The sequence below is a fragment of the Amphiura filiformis genome, chromosome 2 (assembly GCF_039555335.1).
Source record: "Amphiura filiformis chromosome 2, Afil_fr2py, whole genome shotgun sequence".
NCBI lineage: Eukaryota > Metazoa > Echinodermata > Ophiuroidea > Amphilepidida > Amphiuridae > Amphiura > Amphiura filiformis.
In genome coordinates this window covers 64,737,450-64,755,771 of record NC_092629.1, presented here as the reverse complement: position 1 = coordinate 64,755,771, position 18,322 = coordinate 64,737,450, and the positions used below count along the sequence as shown (strand labels likewise).

General features: G+C 33.5%; 1 protein-coding gene across 1 annotated transcript in view; it reads right to left on the bottom strand.

Annotated features, from left to right (window-relative positions):
- LOC140146535 (prostaglandin E2 receptor EP3 subtype-like) overlaps positions 1-18,322 on the bottom strand; it is a 269,890-nt gene that overhangs the window by 210,882 nt on the left and 40,686 nt on the right. Inside the window, exon 2 of the mRNA XM_072168414.1 lies at positions 7,326-7,375. The gene's annotated coding sequence lies outside the window, so the exon portion shown is untranslated. The remainder of the gene's footprint in view (positions 1-7,325; positions 7,376-18,322) is intronic.

The window sequence follows — 18,322 nt, the reverse complement described above, 5'->3', positions numbered from 1 at the left end:
TGGGATTTACCGAAATGGTGAATTGTCTCAATTTGGCTAAATAACAGATTATGCGACGGTTATAAAATAATGCATTATGGGAGAACGTGATTCTCAGCTATACTTCAAACTACACATTTAGCATGTTTAGTAGTCGAGGAAGATTATTAAAATTTTGATAGAGTGCGATGTTGTCGCCTAAGGTTATAATGGGGATTGAAAAAGGAATATTTGTATCAAATGTATAGCAAAGATATTGAAAATTCCATTTTTTTTACCAAAGACGTGAGATGAGAATTTCAAGAGGTTGGGTGTATAGACAAAGTAATTTACATTAATAGGTTTTTTGAAGGTAATCCCGGTTCAACGGCCGTTAAATTTTCTTTGTAAAATAAGGAATCTCTGCCACAATGATCATATTAATTGTTCTGGGCTATTCCAATTGAAATCCATACTCCCCGTATGGAAGACAGTCACCCATTCAGGTAACATCGTTTGAAATGCACACTGCCATGACTGCCTGTGCTGTGTTGTATTTAAGATTACGTCTTTCATGAGGTGTACAGATTTCAACTAGAGTAGCCCAATTTAAAGGAAGTCTGTAATAACACTTACAATTTGCGGTATCTACACTTAGAAATCACCGTTTTTTACGGCACAAACCGTAAAATTTTTCCGGTAATTTAAACTGAATTACTATTTCTCTACAAATAGGCATGCTAGTACTGTTAAATTTGATTATTTTGTAATGTGTTGCATCGTCCACATTTTTCAAATAGGAAATAGCCGTATTTGTCTTGACGCTACTGTAATTTTAACGAGAAAACCTTGGCAATAAAACTGTCAGGTATTTTACCGTAAAAAATACGGACATTTTGCCGTACATTATACCGCATACCGTATATTTTACGCAATATATCGTAAATATGCTATTGTTACGGTAAAGTACTTGTTAAATCATCGTTTTTACGGGAAAAGGTTGGCAATATAACTGCCAGGTATTTTACCGTAAAATTTACGGAACATTTCTAACAGTGTAGGTATTATACAGTTATATAGCTCGATGACAAAACAGAAGGTTATTTTCAATAACGCATTATATCAAACAGCATGAAACCGAAGTGAGGTGTCAATTTGAATTTCTTGTAATCCTTTCTATGTTACATCCGATAAAGTGTTACTGGGAATTATTTCTGACAAAAACCCACAAACCATATACATGACTGTCACATTTCATGTTCCTTTATTATGTGTTGACTGTGTGCATTCATTACGTTCAGAGTATTAAATGAACACTTCTTTATTTATATGAAAAATGTTCGGTTTTTAATTATGCAATGATGTATTTAAACATGAAAATGAGACGTTGTAAGTTTAGTATGTAATACTTCACGCTATGCATGCGCTCTACCGATTCTATCATATAGGCCTAAGTCAAACAGAACGTAAAATTCAATTCGTCCACAGCGGGATTTATTTACTTGTGTTACTGTTTGGTTACAACGGTATTAAATGAAAGTCGAGTGCACTGTGTTTTCTTTATAGCAAAGCGCTACAGTGAGAAAAACAAATGACATGTATTTTTTTTAAGTTATTGTATTGCTTTAATAATAATAATAATATATTCTATAAAATGGTCGTTGAAAAAAACAGACACACTGTATTAAATCATGTTCTTTTTCGCCCTGTAGGCCTACAAGAATTTCGGAAACTAAGACGCATTCATTTAAACAAGTCAAAAATTCATCTGACAATGTCAAAACCTGTCCAGGAACCCTAAATATTTATATAATGAACACAATCAACATAACACCATATTACGCATACCCGCCACCACTTCTATGCATCGTGCACACATTGTCGAATTCATTCAAGTAAACCACGTATACCGATAACCGCGAAAGCCGAGAACCGCCGTAAGAAATACTCATACAAAACGTTGTCTTGCCAGTTCCGGGTTGTCACTTTATCATTAACTTTTTTTTAAACCAATTGCACGATAAAACAACCCGTTTCTTATGAAATATAGGCATGGTAATTTGGTGCGCCGTGACTTCATCACATTCTACAAGACTATGAGGAATTTTACTTGTCAAAGGTCACAGATCCTGGTGTTAAATCTTATCCCTCTCATTTCCTCAGTAAAATTAGAATTATTAACTCTGCGTTTTTTAACGTACGGTATGTTTTCAGCAGCAAAAAAAGTATATAACAGATTACCAAGTATTCATTGGTTCATGGTCACTAATTTACGAAGGCACCGATGTACAACGATCTAACATGCAATCATGGTATAACCATGGAAGAATCTCCTTCTTCAACGGTATAATCGCTATCTTTTATGTTACAATGTAGGCTATAATAGTATATGACGTATACCACAGATATTAGAATGGTAAATGCACTTCCCTCCCGCTTATACACAGTAGGGGCTTATTTGTTTATGCTCTGCGTGCTAGCCATAGGCTTCAACATACCAAGTTTTGAGATATTTTCTCAAAATATCAAGAGCCACTGAACCAATACTAGGCTTGTTTGTACTCCAAATGTAGTCATAAAAATGTACAAATCTGAAATTGAAACTTGTCGTCTACAGGGGACACCCAACATAACCCCTAACCCTAACCTCTAACCCCTAACCCCTTACCCTAATTCGCATATGGTGGTATACTTTCTTAAATGCCACATCTATCATTTGTACTTTGTTTTAAGTTTTTAGACATTTACTTTTTTTTTGCTTCCAATTTAAGTATATTAGTAAAGGGATGTATCTGTTTATATTATAATATACAGGCACCGTCTACTTAGAGGATGGGCGGACTTATTGTACATGTACGCGGCGTGACTTCGGCGCTTTTTATCCGCTAACGTGGGATTCATTCCCATCGCAACCCCTGGGGCTAGATTTTCTACATTGAGATGCCTCCATGTAATTGTTTTGGTCTGCATCTCATTTATATTCCAATCACTTTGCTTCAATTAGCATCAACCCTCATTGCATAGTTCAATAACCCACAATGCACATGTTGAACATAGTTCAAAATTGTTGGTGCCACTGGAATACTAGGCTTCGTACGAACCCAACGCAATCCCAAATTTCAAAGGTATACTATCATGATTCCCAAAATCAGAAAATCTGAAAAATCATCAAAAATCTTATTCTTAGCATTTTTATAGTAGCTACCATAGCATGCAAGAGATATGAAAACGACCTAAAATGTGAAATGCATCATTTTTGCGAAATTTAGTTTATGATTGTTCTTTAATCAAGGATAGTGTCTGTAATAAGTTAACACATTCATGGCAGAGTCATGAATCAGGATAACTGAAAGTGAAAATGTCCTGACTTTACGTTTTAGATTGTAGTGAATGACCATTTTCTAAGTCGGGTATAACCATTTCTGATGCGACCATCAGCATCACATAAAATTACCAAAATTGCACCAGTTTCCTTCAAATTGATAAGGGTTTCTTCAAATCACTAAACTGGCACAAGAAAAAGAGCATTATACTGGTCCTTTTCTTTTCTTTTCTTTTCTTTTCTTTTCTTTTCTTTTCTTTTCTTTTCTTTTCTTTTCTTTTCTTTTCTTTTCTTTTCTTTTCTTTTCTTTTCTTTTCTTTTATTTTATTTTATTTTTTATTTTATTTTATTTTATTTTATTTTATTTTATTTTATTTTATTTTTTATTTTTTACTTTTTTCAATATTAAAAATTGCAATTATTTCCGTACTTGATTTATAATAGAGAACAAGGATCACTTCCGTCTTTTTGTAGTACTCTCTCTCTCAGAATTTCACATAAAAAGGGGGAGTGCCTCTTCCTTTTCCTCGAGCATTATTGGAGAATTATGAAAACTGCTAACAACGCTAATTTTACATTAAGCACAGCACATCCATCCATTATCAATTCATGAAAATTCTTTGAATGAAAACCAAGCAATTAGTTTTAGTTGGCCTATATAAGGAGGCTATGGTATAGGGCTACTTTCCGTACACTTTCTTCGCCCGGTTTCTCTTACGCTATTATTAATTTTGTACTATAGACAAAATACGTGTTGGTGTGATTATAAGGGAATATCCCTCATGATTATAATGCATTTACTTATCTCTTGCTATGTACGTATTTTGTTTTCATTTTTATATCAAAAACCACAGAACCAATTAAGTACTTTTTCTACTGAAAGCATACCGTACATTAAATAGACACGTTTTATTCTAAGCTTACTGGGAAATGAGAGGGCCTAGATTTAACGCCTGCATCTGGGCCCATTGACGAGTAGAATTCCTCGTAGGCTTGTACAATGTGTTGAAGTCACGATGCACGAAATTACCATGCCTGTATTTGATATGAAACTGTTTATTTTCTTTTTATCAAGCAATTGGTTCAAAAAAGAGTTAATGACGGTCTGGAACTTGCAAGACAACGTTCATGGGCGTCTTTTTGTGGATGCACGTACGTAATTGTACTGCCTTTTCGAAAAAGTTTTTTTTTCCTTTATGACATACACAGACGAAAAACACAAGAAAGCTATCACTGTCATCTTAAACTATTTTAAGGTGGTTATAAAAGAGCTCGATATAAGTCGAGTTGCTCTACACGTAAGGAGCAATGATGGTTCCTGATCATAATTTTCATTTTTTTAAAAATTGGAATCAGCGTTTTAACGTTTCGTTGTGTTTCACTGTTTCAATGATTCAATAATATAGATACATAATCCATGTCTCTTAAAACGCAAGAGCAACATTGCGTTTATACAAAAAGAACTTCAGCAAAAATACAAAAGCAATAACAACCAACAATCAAAACAAGTGTGTTTTTAATGACGGAAATTGCTGAAAATGCTCATGAACATTAATCATGTTATAAGTTGATCAAGTTCAATATTCATATGAATAAACCATCATTTATATCTTCAGAGTTTGAGTCTGAAACTTAGCCAAAGTGTCTATAGTCAATGTGAAATGTTAATGTTGTTTAGGGGCCTAAGTAATGATTAATCCGACGGACGGACACAAAAAACATCAAGGATCAACGGGTACCTTGAATATACCAACAACTGAAAAGAGAACAAGATAGGCCTACACCAACTTAATGTGGGAAAACAAGGAAACACGAGATAACAAACATCAACTTTAGGCACACAAAGTTCGATAAACAATACCAATATCACAGTCCCATAAATTAACATGCAAAAACAACACAGAATGCAATGAACAAAAGTGCACTGGAATAAGCATGATGAGCGCTATGTACATAGGCAGACAAACTGAACGAATATAACAAAATATGTACAAAATTAGTAGCCATAAAGACATTCCAGAGCCCCAGCGGTTTAAACCAAACATTACCATAAATGGTCAGCCCAGCGGCCTGTTTGATCAGGTACAGGTATATAGTAGTTTAATTACTGTCTATTCTGTGTCTCAAGGTCTGATTAGACAACATATATTGATCAGTATTGTATTCTACCAAACGTTTGTTGGCACTTGGCAGCCATTTTGGATGAAAGCAAATAATCTCAACACGATGTCGCATAGAGTAAATACACTGAATGTGATCAATACAAATATCCGCGAGTGGTTACAATTGTTTCATACTAAACAATGTAACAAAAACGTATTACTGACTATATTGCTGGTTTAAACCGTAGATTTTTCCGATCACCATGATCAGCTAGAGAAAGGTTGATTGTTTTTTTGGTATATAGTATTCATGGTATTAGTACTATTACAATTGTAAAATGGTAACAATTTTGAATCTTAAATAGTATATTATTATAATAATGAGATGTTCCTTAACTTGTAGACATTAGATTTATCAATCTCAATTTATCCTGTTCATTGTGTCATAAACCTCCAAAAGAAACTGATAACCTCGAGTATTAAATTAATATACCTTTAACCATAATTCCATGATTTAACATAATCTACCTGTCTGATTGTTAGAAGACCTATTTCCCAAGCAGAGAGGGTTTAGTTGTCCCCATGAGCAGCATATTAATTGATGATAGGTCTGTCAGTGTACAGCACACAGGGTCCCAAATTATGGAACAACATCCCTTTAAATATCAGAGTTTCCCCCGATGTAGATAGTTTCAAGAGTAACCTAAAAACTCACCTGTACTGATTGCTGCTATTTTTGGCCTTTTTTTTTTCAGGTATTATTATGTTTTGTATAATATTTTGTATTTTTGTAAAGTGATGTGATCAGGTTCTGGAAATACGCTATATTAAGTGCTGTTTATTAATTAATTAATAAATTAGCCCATGTATGGCATTAATACAAGACGGTGTTCAAGATTGTGATCGGAGAAAAAAACACCCGAATGCACTGATTAGAATGATAGCGTACATAATAACATCATCTTGAGCATAGCATGTACATGCATACATGGACTATCGCTGATAATTATAGAATCCACATCAAACAAATCACTCAGTACCAGTAATATTTGCCAAAGAAAATTTACCAAGGTTCGAACACATTCTCTCTAAATATACACCGAGTGGAAATAAAATGGGAGAGTGAAATGGATGACAACCCTTTTTTGAGTGGAAAATGTTCACTCTTAAAGAAAAAGGGTAGTCTGTATACTCTCAAAAAGTGAATATTGCCTAAAGAAATAATGTAGGCCTACTTTCTTTCGCGTTTCCCACTCAAAAAACGGGTTGTCCTTCGTTCATCTCCTTGAAAGAGTGGAAATTCACTCTTTTACATTTAGAGTGTTGCTGCAGATACCCATATGGCGTACAAAATCATCTCGTTTTTAAACTAACGTGCATGTTGATCTCATTCTTATATTAGCATTTGGAATTTCAGATCCATGGCTCATAATTTGTTAATTCACACTTTAAAAAGTATAATCACACTATATCATCATTCAATGTTCATTGCTTTAACTTAAGGGTAGACGTGGTATTGTTGGTCGAAGCACCCAATCGATTTTCATTATCTAAATCAATATAATAAATAACACTTTGAGTTTTGCAAAAGTCCATTCTACAAATCTTATACTTTGAAAACTTGCTTGATTTAATTATTGTTAATGAGTTATGCAAGTTTTATAAAAAGTGCTCTTTACAACATAACTTAAGAGCCACGACCTACAAAAGTATATCTGTGATATTTGAATTCTTCTACACACTCGCTATGAAATAACCAATGCAATTTTTGCCAAAGCTCACTGCTATTCGCAAGATGCTGATGTGAACTACCAAATCGCAGCAGTTTAAAATAGTTGCTAACCTTAAATACACAACGCTATATACTGACCGGCATGGTCGATTCTGTAATGGTTCGTAGTAGGCCTATTATAATAGCTTTATAGAGACGTTATTCCACTTACCAAAATAAGTAGCCTCGACAAAATCCACTCAGCCTTCTGGTAAAACCACTCTGCATAAAACAATCCAGAAGATAAAAGATTTCACTAATAACACATTAAGTTGATTAAGTCTCCTCTAAGACACTTAATTGAGAGAATTGGACGCTTTTGGTCGCGTAATTGCCGACTCATCCCGTGTTTGCGGTGCTCAAATGTAAATACATGTACATTGTACATAAGTAAGTTGGCAATTTTGAAGGCCGCCCCTTACTATAGCCTGGCTTTCTGACTTTATTGATTTGACAATTTCGAGGCAGGTTGGGACTATGGCCGGGGTTGCCCCTTCACCTGCCGTAAGGTACAGTTTAATATTTGGACCATTTATATTTTTAGAGCAAGTATACCCTTTTTTTAAGTTTTAAAGTTAAATATGCCGATGATCTAGGCCTCTAGTTCGATTTCTAACAAACATGTGGGTTACGTTACTTACTATTGCACCTGTCTATGCCCTTATGACATCATAGTGGGATACATGCATATGAATCAAATCACAATTTTCCACATTTTCTCTAAATTTTCTCTAAATATATAGTGCTAATGGCATTGAACTATTCTTTTAGTGTTTCCAACATTCGAAAGTTAATCTCATGTTCGACTTAATCATTTTTATATTCACATGGAATAACTTTTATGTAGATTAAAACGAGTGCAGAATGTAAGTTCTGCAACTTTTGATATTTCGATATTTTAAGCACACTATTGTCATGCTTGTCGTCTGTGACATTTTAGTACACAATACACACCACACATACAGTACAGACTCTATTTAGAAAGTGTTACTTGCAAATTGATGCAATATTGGAGAATCTTAAAGTCGTAAAAATGCTTAAAGAAAGAAACAGTCACTTACACAATAACATACGAGCTTAGGCGATGCAATAGTATTGATCAATTATCGGTTTTGCTTCACAAAATTGTTGGCATAAATCAATTTAGTGTTGAAGCTATATCTAATGCCATTTCATACCATTTACATTAGGACCAGAATTTATCATGTTTGTTTAGGGTTGGCCTGAGGAGAGTTGAGGGATATTGTTAGCGTATCAGAGTGTTTCGGTTTTGTTAAAGCTACGGTACATATTAAGGACAGGAACGCACACGGACGATGTAGCAATAGACCATAATAACAAAAATAAAGCACCCAGTGGTAACTTGATGTATTATGGCAAAAGTGGTTCAAATTAAAATATATATTATAGTGTATCAAGTATTAAATTGCCTACTGGGTCTTGGTTCTTTTTTGTTAAACTCCACAGGCTATACCTCTTGTCTTGTTTGTTTACTCCTGTTTTGTGACTGTTTTGCTTCTGCTTTCTGTCTGTGTAAATACCCCGCTTAAATCAGAGTTATATCACCTGTGTTGTTTGAGATGTAACTGAAAAAAATAAAAAACGCACCAAAACTTAATGATGCTGTTGCAACGGTAAGCATAAAGTGGCAAGTTTTCCGCGTCACGGAAAAATCCACGAAATTTACGAAAAAACGGAAATTCGCGGAAAACGTGTTTTTCCTATAAAAATGAAGAACAAATAATAAGAATGCGAGGTAAAAATAATGAAATTTGAAGTCCGTCTTCAAAGATATTAACCTTAAAACAATTAGACATATAGAGTAGACATACGCTTATATTTAATGTTGATTTGTGAAATGTGATTTAAATCACGGAATGTGAACCCGGAATTGGAATTATACATCACGGAAAATCACGGAATTTAGTATTTAAAACCATCCACGGCAAATCGCGGAATTTGGCGTTTTCTATCACGGAAAACTTGCCACTCTAGGTAAGCATGATATTAAAAACCTATATAGCCCCGTTATATGTATGCTTTATATCCTTTTAAACATAAGTGTTAAGATTACATATGAAGTCTCATGATTATTGAATTCTTTTTTGATAATGCATTAAAGTGTTCTTCGAATATTTGTAGTCACACAATTTGCTGTCTTAACATTTTGAACTCTCTATGCACATTTAAACTGTATAATACAATTTTATTGATTAGTTTTATTCATATTTGCTTTTGCCCCACAACTTCATTTTCTTCCATATTATCGATATATAATACATTTTTACAAGGTAAGGGGTGAAATCTATAATCATATCAATAAAATCGTTTAACGGTTTGATGGTTAATTGACATAATTCAGAACCTTGGTTCAATACGTGGGTCATACTTATATAAGGCGACGCCATCATTCACGGTTGATAAAACAATACGTTATGTAACTATACTTTATGTATGATATTCTTTGTGGGGACTTGTGGCCATTAATTTTTTGATCAACTTAGTTATACCCATTCCCATTTTATGTTAATTATCATTTGAATAATAATAATAATAAATAACACTATTGATAACACTAATAATAATAATAATAATAATTATTATTATTATAATACAATACTACTACTACTACTATTACTACTATTACTACTACTACTACTACTACTACTACTACTACTACTACTACTACTACTACTACTACTACTACTACTACTACTACTACTACTACTAATAATAATAATAATAATTATAATAACACTAATAATAATAATAATAATAATAATAATAATAATAATAATAATAATAATAATGATAATAATAATAATAATAATAATAATATTAATAATAATAATAATAATAATAATAATAATAATAATAATAATAATAATAATAATAATAATAATAATAACAAATAAATAAATAAATAAATAAATAAATAAAAAGTACAAATTTAGAAGTACAGCTTTAGAAAAAGATAAAAAATAAATCAATGAATTAATTAATTGATTAGTTAATTCATAAATCATTTTTAAAATTAATTAATTGATTAATTCATTCATTAATTCATTCATTCATTCATTAGTTAGTTAATTCATTCATTCATTACTAATTAATAATATAATATACACACTATCAGTGAAATTGTATTTACTTACATTAAAAAAAAATTGTTAAAACGTTATAAACGTGTTACAAAAACGTTTGGGTTTTATTCAGAACGTTTTAATAAAATTTAAATGTCGCATAATAAAGATCATGAACAGTTTTTGAATTGTTTTAAATGAAAACAAACAAAAACAAAAACAAAAACACTACAGAACATTTTTAATATAATGTCAAAATGTTATTGTAATAACTTTTTGGCAAACATTTTTACAGAATGTGTTATCAACTCTTTAATAACATTATGTTAAAATGTTTTTCATCGGTAGGCCTAACGTAATTAAAGCGTCGTTTTTTACCCTTATAAAACGTCAATAAATTGCTGGGAAGCGTACCCTACTCACTATGCAAAGCCTGTAAATATCTTGTCATTTGTAAATCAACACCATCTACTAGTGTATGCTATATTTTCCACACAGGCACACATTTGTGCACAAGTCCATACAATTCCCATACATCTACCTGGACGTGACGTGGGTATGGGAAACAATAATCTCAATAAACTCACAAAAAGAATATTGCGTGACTTTTCTTTCTTGTGTCTTATGTAACTGACAAAACGATTATGAGGCTGTTGCAACGGTAAGCATAGCAAGCCTCTGTTTATGATAGTGGCGCGGCGGCTAGCTTGACGTGTGGAATTATGCACTTTAAATATATCACAATGCATGCAAATGTTTAGTAGAAGAAAGGAAATGCAAGCAACAGGTACATAATTATAGGTAGAAAGATAATACAGGTATAAGCAGGCATATAAGTAAGTAAGTAAGTAAGTAAGTAAGTAAGTAAGTAAGTAAGTAAGTAGGCCCTAAGTAAGTAAGTAAGTAAGTAAGTAAGTAAGTTATTAAGTAAGTAAATAAATAAGTAAGTAAGCAAATAAGTAAAAGTAAGTGAGTAAGTCAGTCAGTCAGTCAGTCAGTAAAAAATAAAAAAGTAAATAAGTAAAAAAAGTAAAAAAGTAAAAAAGTAAAAAAATAAAAAAGTAAAAAAGTAAAAAAGTAAAAAAGTGAAAAAGTAAATAAGCAAGCAAGTAAGTAAAGTAAGTGAATATAAAGTAAGTAATAATAAATCAATGATCATCACAAATCACATCACCAGCTTTATTTATTTATTTATTTATTTATTTATTACACGTATATCAATACAGTATGTATTGGACTCGCTACACTGTGTTTCACGTTGCTAAACGATCATCAGGCGAATGACTACAAACTACGGAGGTTTTTTCTTCTTCCTGGCAGTGTTGCCATGTCGACATTTGCTTATGAATTCAGTCCGTTTGTTTAACGATCTGTTTGGATCGGCTTTTTTATTATTAAGGATTGCCAATTTCTCTTCGAGGCATAGATTGCACATACCCGTTTTGCGCCTAAAAGTATTTGATTTGAGGATGGTTTCCCAGGATATATCATATTTAACATTATTGTCTTTCAGACTCCAAATGTGTTTAGATAATTCGGTTTCGTTCTTGTATTTTTTGTGGGTAAACGACTTAACATGGTTATTATACCTTTCCTTGAATTTGCCACCAGCAAGGCCTACATAGGTTTTACAACCCTTACTGGAGCTGACGTTAGCTTGGTACACTACTGCTTCTGACAAGCATTTCCCTTTTAAGGGGCAATTTCCTTTATATTTGCGAGTACAGTTGCACTGTTTCTTGGGGGGGTTTCTTCATTTTGCGTTTTATTTTTGAGTTTTGCGCTTTGATAATTGCACCAACATTTTTCATGCAGCTATAGCTTATTTTTACGCTGTTGCGGTTGAAAATTCTGTTCAGTTTGGACCCCTTGGGGAAATGCTTGTCTACAAGCTTTAAAATTTCTGACCAATATTCGTTTTCACACTTCTACTATACGGAGGATTATACCAAGTGGTTTTTCTTTTTCTGTTACGAGATTTTCTACCACTGGTTGCATTGTTCTTTTGGTATTTGATTTTTTCCTCATATCCTGAGGATGCTAGAGCTTTGTTGTAGATTTCTGCGTTACGATTGAAGACTTCCTCGTTGGATGAAAGTTCTGAGATTCTACGCCCGATAGCAGCTGGAATGTTTTTGGTTATGTTCGGAGGATGGTCTGAGTTGGCATGCACATATACAGGGGTGTTGTTGGGCTTTCTGTATGGTTTATGTATTCCTGTACGAAGGTCTAAGTTCGCGTCCAGGAAGTTGATTGAGCTTGCTACTGCCTCAACCGTGATTTGCAAGCCTGCTGATCTGAAGATTTTGATGATCTTCTTTCTTGTTCTTTCTGCTTGGACAATAATGTTAAATATGATATATCCTGGGAAACCATCCTCAAATCAAATACTTTTAGGCGCAAAACGGGTATGTGCAATCTATGCCTCGAAGAGAAATTGGCAATCCTTAATAATAAAAAAGCCGATCCAAACAGATCGTTAAACAAACGGACTGAATTCATAAGCAAATGTCGACATGGCAACACTGCCAGGAAGAAGAAAAAACCTCCGTAGTTTGTAGTCATTCGCCTGATGATCGTTTAGCAACGTGAAACACAGTGTAGCGAGTCCAATACATACTGTATTGATATACGTGTAATACTACTGCTCTTTTTCGAAATCGAGCACTCTTTTACAGCAGTTTGTGATAACTTTTTTCGTGTATATATTTATTTATTTTATTTATTTATTTATTTATTTATTTATTTATTTATTCATTTATTTATTTATTTATTTATTTATTTATTTATTTATTTATTTTATTTTTTTATTTTTTATTATTTTTTTTGTTTGCATAAAATCGTATTTTCCATACACATGAGATGTTTCTTTAATATCTTCAAATTCTGTAAATTTAAAGTCCATACAGCGATAGATCTTTAATATAGTCAAGTGCAACGCCTGATCTAAAAAACACAATAATTTCCATAAATTTATCGTCATAATGACTTGCCATACAAACACGGCTAGACGTACGTGACGTGGGTACCGGTTACAATAATCTCGATAAAATCACAGGGAGAAAATTGCGTGACTTTACTTTCTCGTCTCTTATGTAACTGATAAAAAACCCAAAAAAACTTAATAATGCTGTTGCAACGATAAGCATGATATTACAAACCTCTGTATATAAATAAAGGTAGCTCGTTTTGAATACATGACGTGTGAAACTTCTTATGCATGTCAATGTTCACACCTGTCCCATGAAATCGTTATGATTGCAACATAACTTGGATTCGTGTATTTTCGATAATGTTTGGACATACTGGCAATTCGCGATATAATACAATATGTATGGCAAATTATTAAAAATTTATATATTTTGTATTGTGATATTTTAACAGTCCTCGAAGTAAGCTTCATAAATCTAATGATATTATACTTATATGTAGCTGAGAGGAAAACCCATCCGAAATTATTTAAAAATTGTGACCATTTGTATTGAAAATATACATTTGTCCCCCAAAGGCCTACAAATATTAGGTTTTTTGTGCAAACGTTTCTATCCGATCCCTTAAAGTTGATCACGTTGAAGACGGCTGTAGAATCACCTGTTCCGTAAGCAAGTTAATCCCAGGTAAAACCAAACTAAACAGAAGTCTACTTTTCCAAATCCATCTTAAGACAAGTAGGCTTACAACCGAACTCCTTTTAATAGGGATATTGCAGTTGAAATACATACCCTTTATGAAATACATTAATTTAATCTCCAACACAAGGGGTGTGGATGTTAAATGGAGTCATCCACATAGATAACCCTGTTTGAATTTTTCATAGGGGGTTTGGATGTTAACTGGAATATCCCGTGTTTGAATAGGTGCACTCTACATTCCCAGGGAAGTTTAGACAACGGCATTAAGGGATCCAAAATGAACGTTTATTGCGTTTCGACAGTATTTTTTGTGGGACATGAGAGCACCTCAGACCTATCGAATTGCATTCTGAATATGAAGCATGTCTTTCTGATATCAAATAATTTTAATTTTTAAAAAATCACAATATAATACAAATTTTATGACAAAAATTGATATTTTTCAAATTTTTGATATATAACAGTCCTCGAAGTAAATTATATAAATCTAATGATATATTCTTAAATTGTATGTAGCAGGGAGGAAAAGCCGACGGTCAATTGAAAATTTTGACCTTTCATATTTAAGATATGGATTTTTTCCCCAAAAAGACCTAATTTTTTTTGGTGTTTTGAGAAAAAAAATCCATATCTTCAATACGAAAGGTCAACATTTTCAATTGATCGTCGTCTTTTCATCCCACCTACATACACTTTAAGTATAAATCATCAGATTTATAAAGTTTACTTCAAGTACTGTTAAATATCAAAAATATCAATTTTAATGATTTGCCATAAAATGTGTATTAAATTGCGAATTTCAAAAATCAAAATTATTTGATATCAGAATGACATTCTTCGTATTCAGAATGCAATTCGATATGTCTGATGTGCTCTAATGTCCCAAAATAAATACTGTCCAAACGTTCATACCCCAGCCCTTAAAGAGAACATAGTGAGTTTCCGTCATAAAATGACATATTCAAGCCAATCGCCAGATTAGAATTCCATATTTGTTTAATGACGATGTTTATTCCTCGAGAGAGGTTTACCCCACCGTGAATAAATACACAGCGCTAATATGCACGTGAACGCAAAGGGTGGGCAAGGGGGAAAGATGAACTTTCAATGGGGCAAACTTTATGGTCAACAAGGGGAAGCTGCTCGATTTTCCCCCTTTCTCGGCTACATCACTGTGGCACAATCATGCGTTTACGTTCGTTCCCCTATATCTATCTATAAGCCATTGTAACCTCCGGTTTTTGAGAGCAGTTTTGGGTCACTTTGACCTCTGACATAATTGGGGAAATTGCTGTAATTATTATTAATTTATTTATTATTGTCATAATTTTATCATTTAAATTATTTGAATAATTAATTCATGAAATGATAATGTTTTTTGGGTTTGTTTTCATTCTTGTAAAACATTTTAGATTGCATCTTGTACACACAAAAACCAATTTTTCTGAATATTCCCAATAGGTGATGGTGAGACAAGTCATTTGGTGAAAAAAAGGAACCCAAAACTGCTTGTGTATTTTGTATGGTTAACTTTATAGCCGCTCAGCAAATGGTAATCAATACCAAACGTCGTGACTAACCATACAAAATTACCAATTTTAACTCTCTCCACGCGGGTGTCGATTGCACACGACAATTTTAAATATTTGGAATCAGCATGAAAAATGCATTAAAATGAGTACAAACAAGCCTAGTATTGGTTCAGTGGTTTTAAAGATAGCTCTTAATATTTTGAGAAAATATCTCAAAACTTGGACTATTTATGTTGAAGCCTAAGCAATAACTTGGGGGGGGGGGGAGTTTCAACAGACGATGCTTCAGTTTTGCAGGCGACTGCGCAAAATTGTAAAACTGCGCAAACATAGTCATGAGATTGCTGTTGATATGCTTTTACAAAGTTGTGTACAATTTTCAATATCTATTTCGTTTTCTCTTTCGTACTTATCCCAGCTATCATGGGAAGTCAAACCCCATGATCACGATGTGTGTATTATTACAACCCGATATTGAAATTTGGGTTATTTTGTATTCTCTAGTGCATGGAAACAGAACCGATGTTGTTGACCCCACTCCTGCAAGTCATCCATACCTGACGTATTACTAGTATTGTCTTTGCCAATGCATTTTTAACCTGTGCTTTGAATGTGAAAGTGTTGAGAGAAAAGTTATCTGGTTTTGAACGCAAAGCATTATGATCTCAAACAAGCCAGCCCTTCAATGCGCAGCTCCTGTACCGCAATATAATGGTACACACTAACAGAATGACATTTGTTTGCATATGGTTACAAAAACTCATACGCCATATCATTGAGCTAAAAATCATGGTTGCTGATCGTAATTGGACACTGCCATTGAAACTGGGAAAAAATAAGGCTATCAACTACGGTCACGTGATCGTCTTCCACGGGGAGATTAAAAATAATTATGAACAAAATGTGATCATGCTATAGTTTGATCAGCTCGTAATTGGCGGACCTTATGACATCGCGGATTAATATCATTTTATTTGTAGAAGTATCTTATGACATCTCACGAGAAGTATATCAAATTATTCAAATTGGAAGTCGTATTATAATTATAGGACGATGAGTGATACCTTAAAAATGTAGGAACATTATTTTGCTACATTTGTTAAGGTATCACTCGTCGTCTGTCTACTTTTCGGCGTAGTAGTAAAATCCTCACAACCCCCCCCGATTACGAGCTGATCAAACTATAGCGTCTTTGATTAAAGTCATTGCTAAAATTATGAAACCACCAATGTGCATTATGCAATGTTGATCTAAATTGATTTCATCGCTAGTGTTGATCTATTTTCTCCACCCACATTACACAACTTCCGAAGCTAGCTCATCCAGGTATACATGGTGAATGGACACGTGTAATTATAGCGATATAGGTTATTATACATGTGAGGCATTGCGAAGGTATGGGTAGCCATGTTGACAACCTGTCTCGGAATAAGTGTTCGGAAGTTGATTAACCACATGGCGCGAAGGGAAATTGGTACGAATTCGTCCAATTCACCCTAGAAGTGATGATGTAAAAGGGTTAACTACCATAGCCATTGGTGAAAACAATGTATGAATACATCGCCCTGCACTACAAGCAGGTTGCGCATCTGCACTCAAAAATTGAATACAATACCGATCTATTCAAAGAAAGGTGCGAATGATCAGCCCGATATTGTGATGTACCCTGTATAATCCTATGTCATGAGAAGTGTGAGACAAGGGGAAGTTACATTTCATGCAATAGTTTGTTTATTAAGACTTTTCTGGAAAACCCCTATAATAGCAATAACAACATCATTTTCAAGACTGTTTATGTCAAGGGAAAACCCCTAGAGATTGTAAAATGAAATGACATGATGGGAAAGACCCACAGGAAGTGATGTAATGTGAAATGTTAATGTCTATTATTAGAACATTGGGAAAGTCCAAGATTTGCTACAAAACATCATGTTGGTAGTCATTCTTGTATCAATATGATTGTAATGTGAATGAATGTAAGAGACCAATGATAACCAGTTAAAATCAGGATACTCAAGGAGTATTACTGAGTGTGGCCATGGAGATCGTGAGTTTCCTACAGGGATATTTAAAACGGCCTCTAAGCGATGAAGATGGGTGGATATTTTCACCGACAAGCTGGAAGTATGGTTATTTCGAAGCTACGAAAATGGACCCAAAGTAAGACATAGGGTCTACTGCGGATTGTGAAGGACTTTATGGAAAATGTTACAATTATTATCATCTTGATACAGATCTGACAAGCTGCAATAACCTTTATTATGACAGAATGTCATGGGGGATTGTAAAACTCCACATGTGTGTGTTGGTCTTCGTGCTTCAAAAAAAAAGAAGTACATTTTAACCAGTTTACATTACCAATAATTGAGCTATTTTAATACAGCAACGAAGGGGATTTATGAGTACGCGAATGTGCTCTTCCTCATCGAAGGATTAAAGTTCTTCTGTCGACTTGCTGGAATCTGGTTTTTTAAACAACACATCTGCCAAATACAGTGGAGCAATGCAGAAAAAGCCTGTTCCCGGGAGAAAGAGTCATTGGTGAAAGAAACACCATTTTCGGAGAAAGCAGCGCAAGGAGATAAATGATTGGAGAAAACAGCGCAAGGAGATAAGCTTTTGGAAAAAAACTTAGGATTTAATACGCAAGGATATTTTTAAGTGCAAATGTACAAAGTGAATACAAGTGTACAAGTGAATAAGGATATATACATCAGCCATGTCAGCCGTCCAGAACATTGCAAGAACTTTATGATCACCAACAACAAGACTGCTGGCTAAGTACTGATTAATTTAAAGCTGTAATTGTGTGATTCTATTGTGTATGGAATTGTTGTTATATGTACCAATCATATTTAACTTTCAATTAAAGACTTAGATTTTGTTAGCTTAATCAAACAGTGTATTTGTGTTGTGCATTCG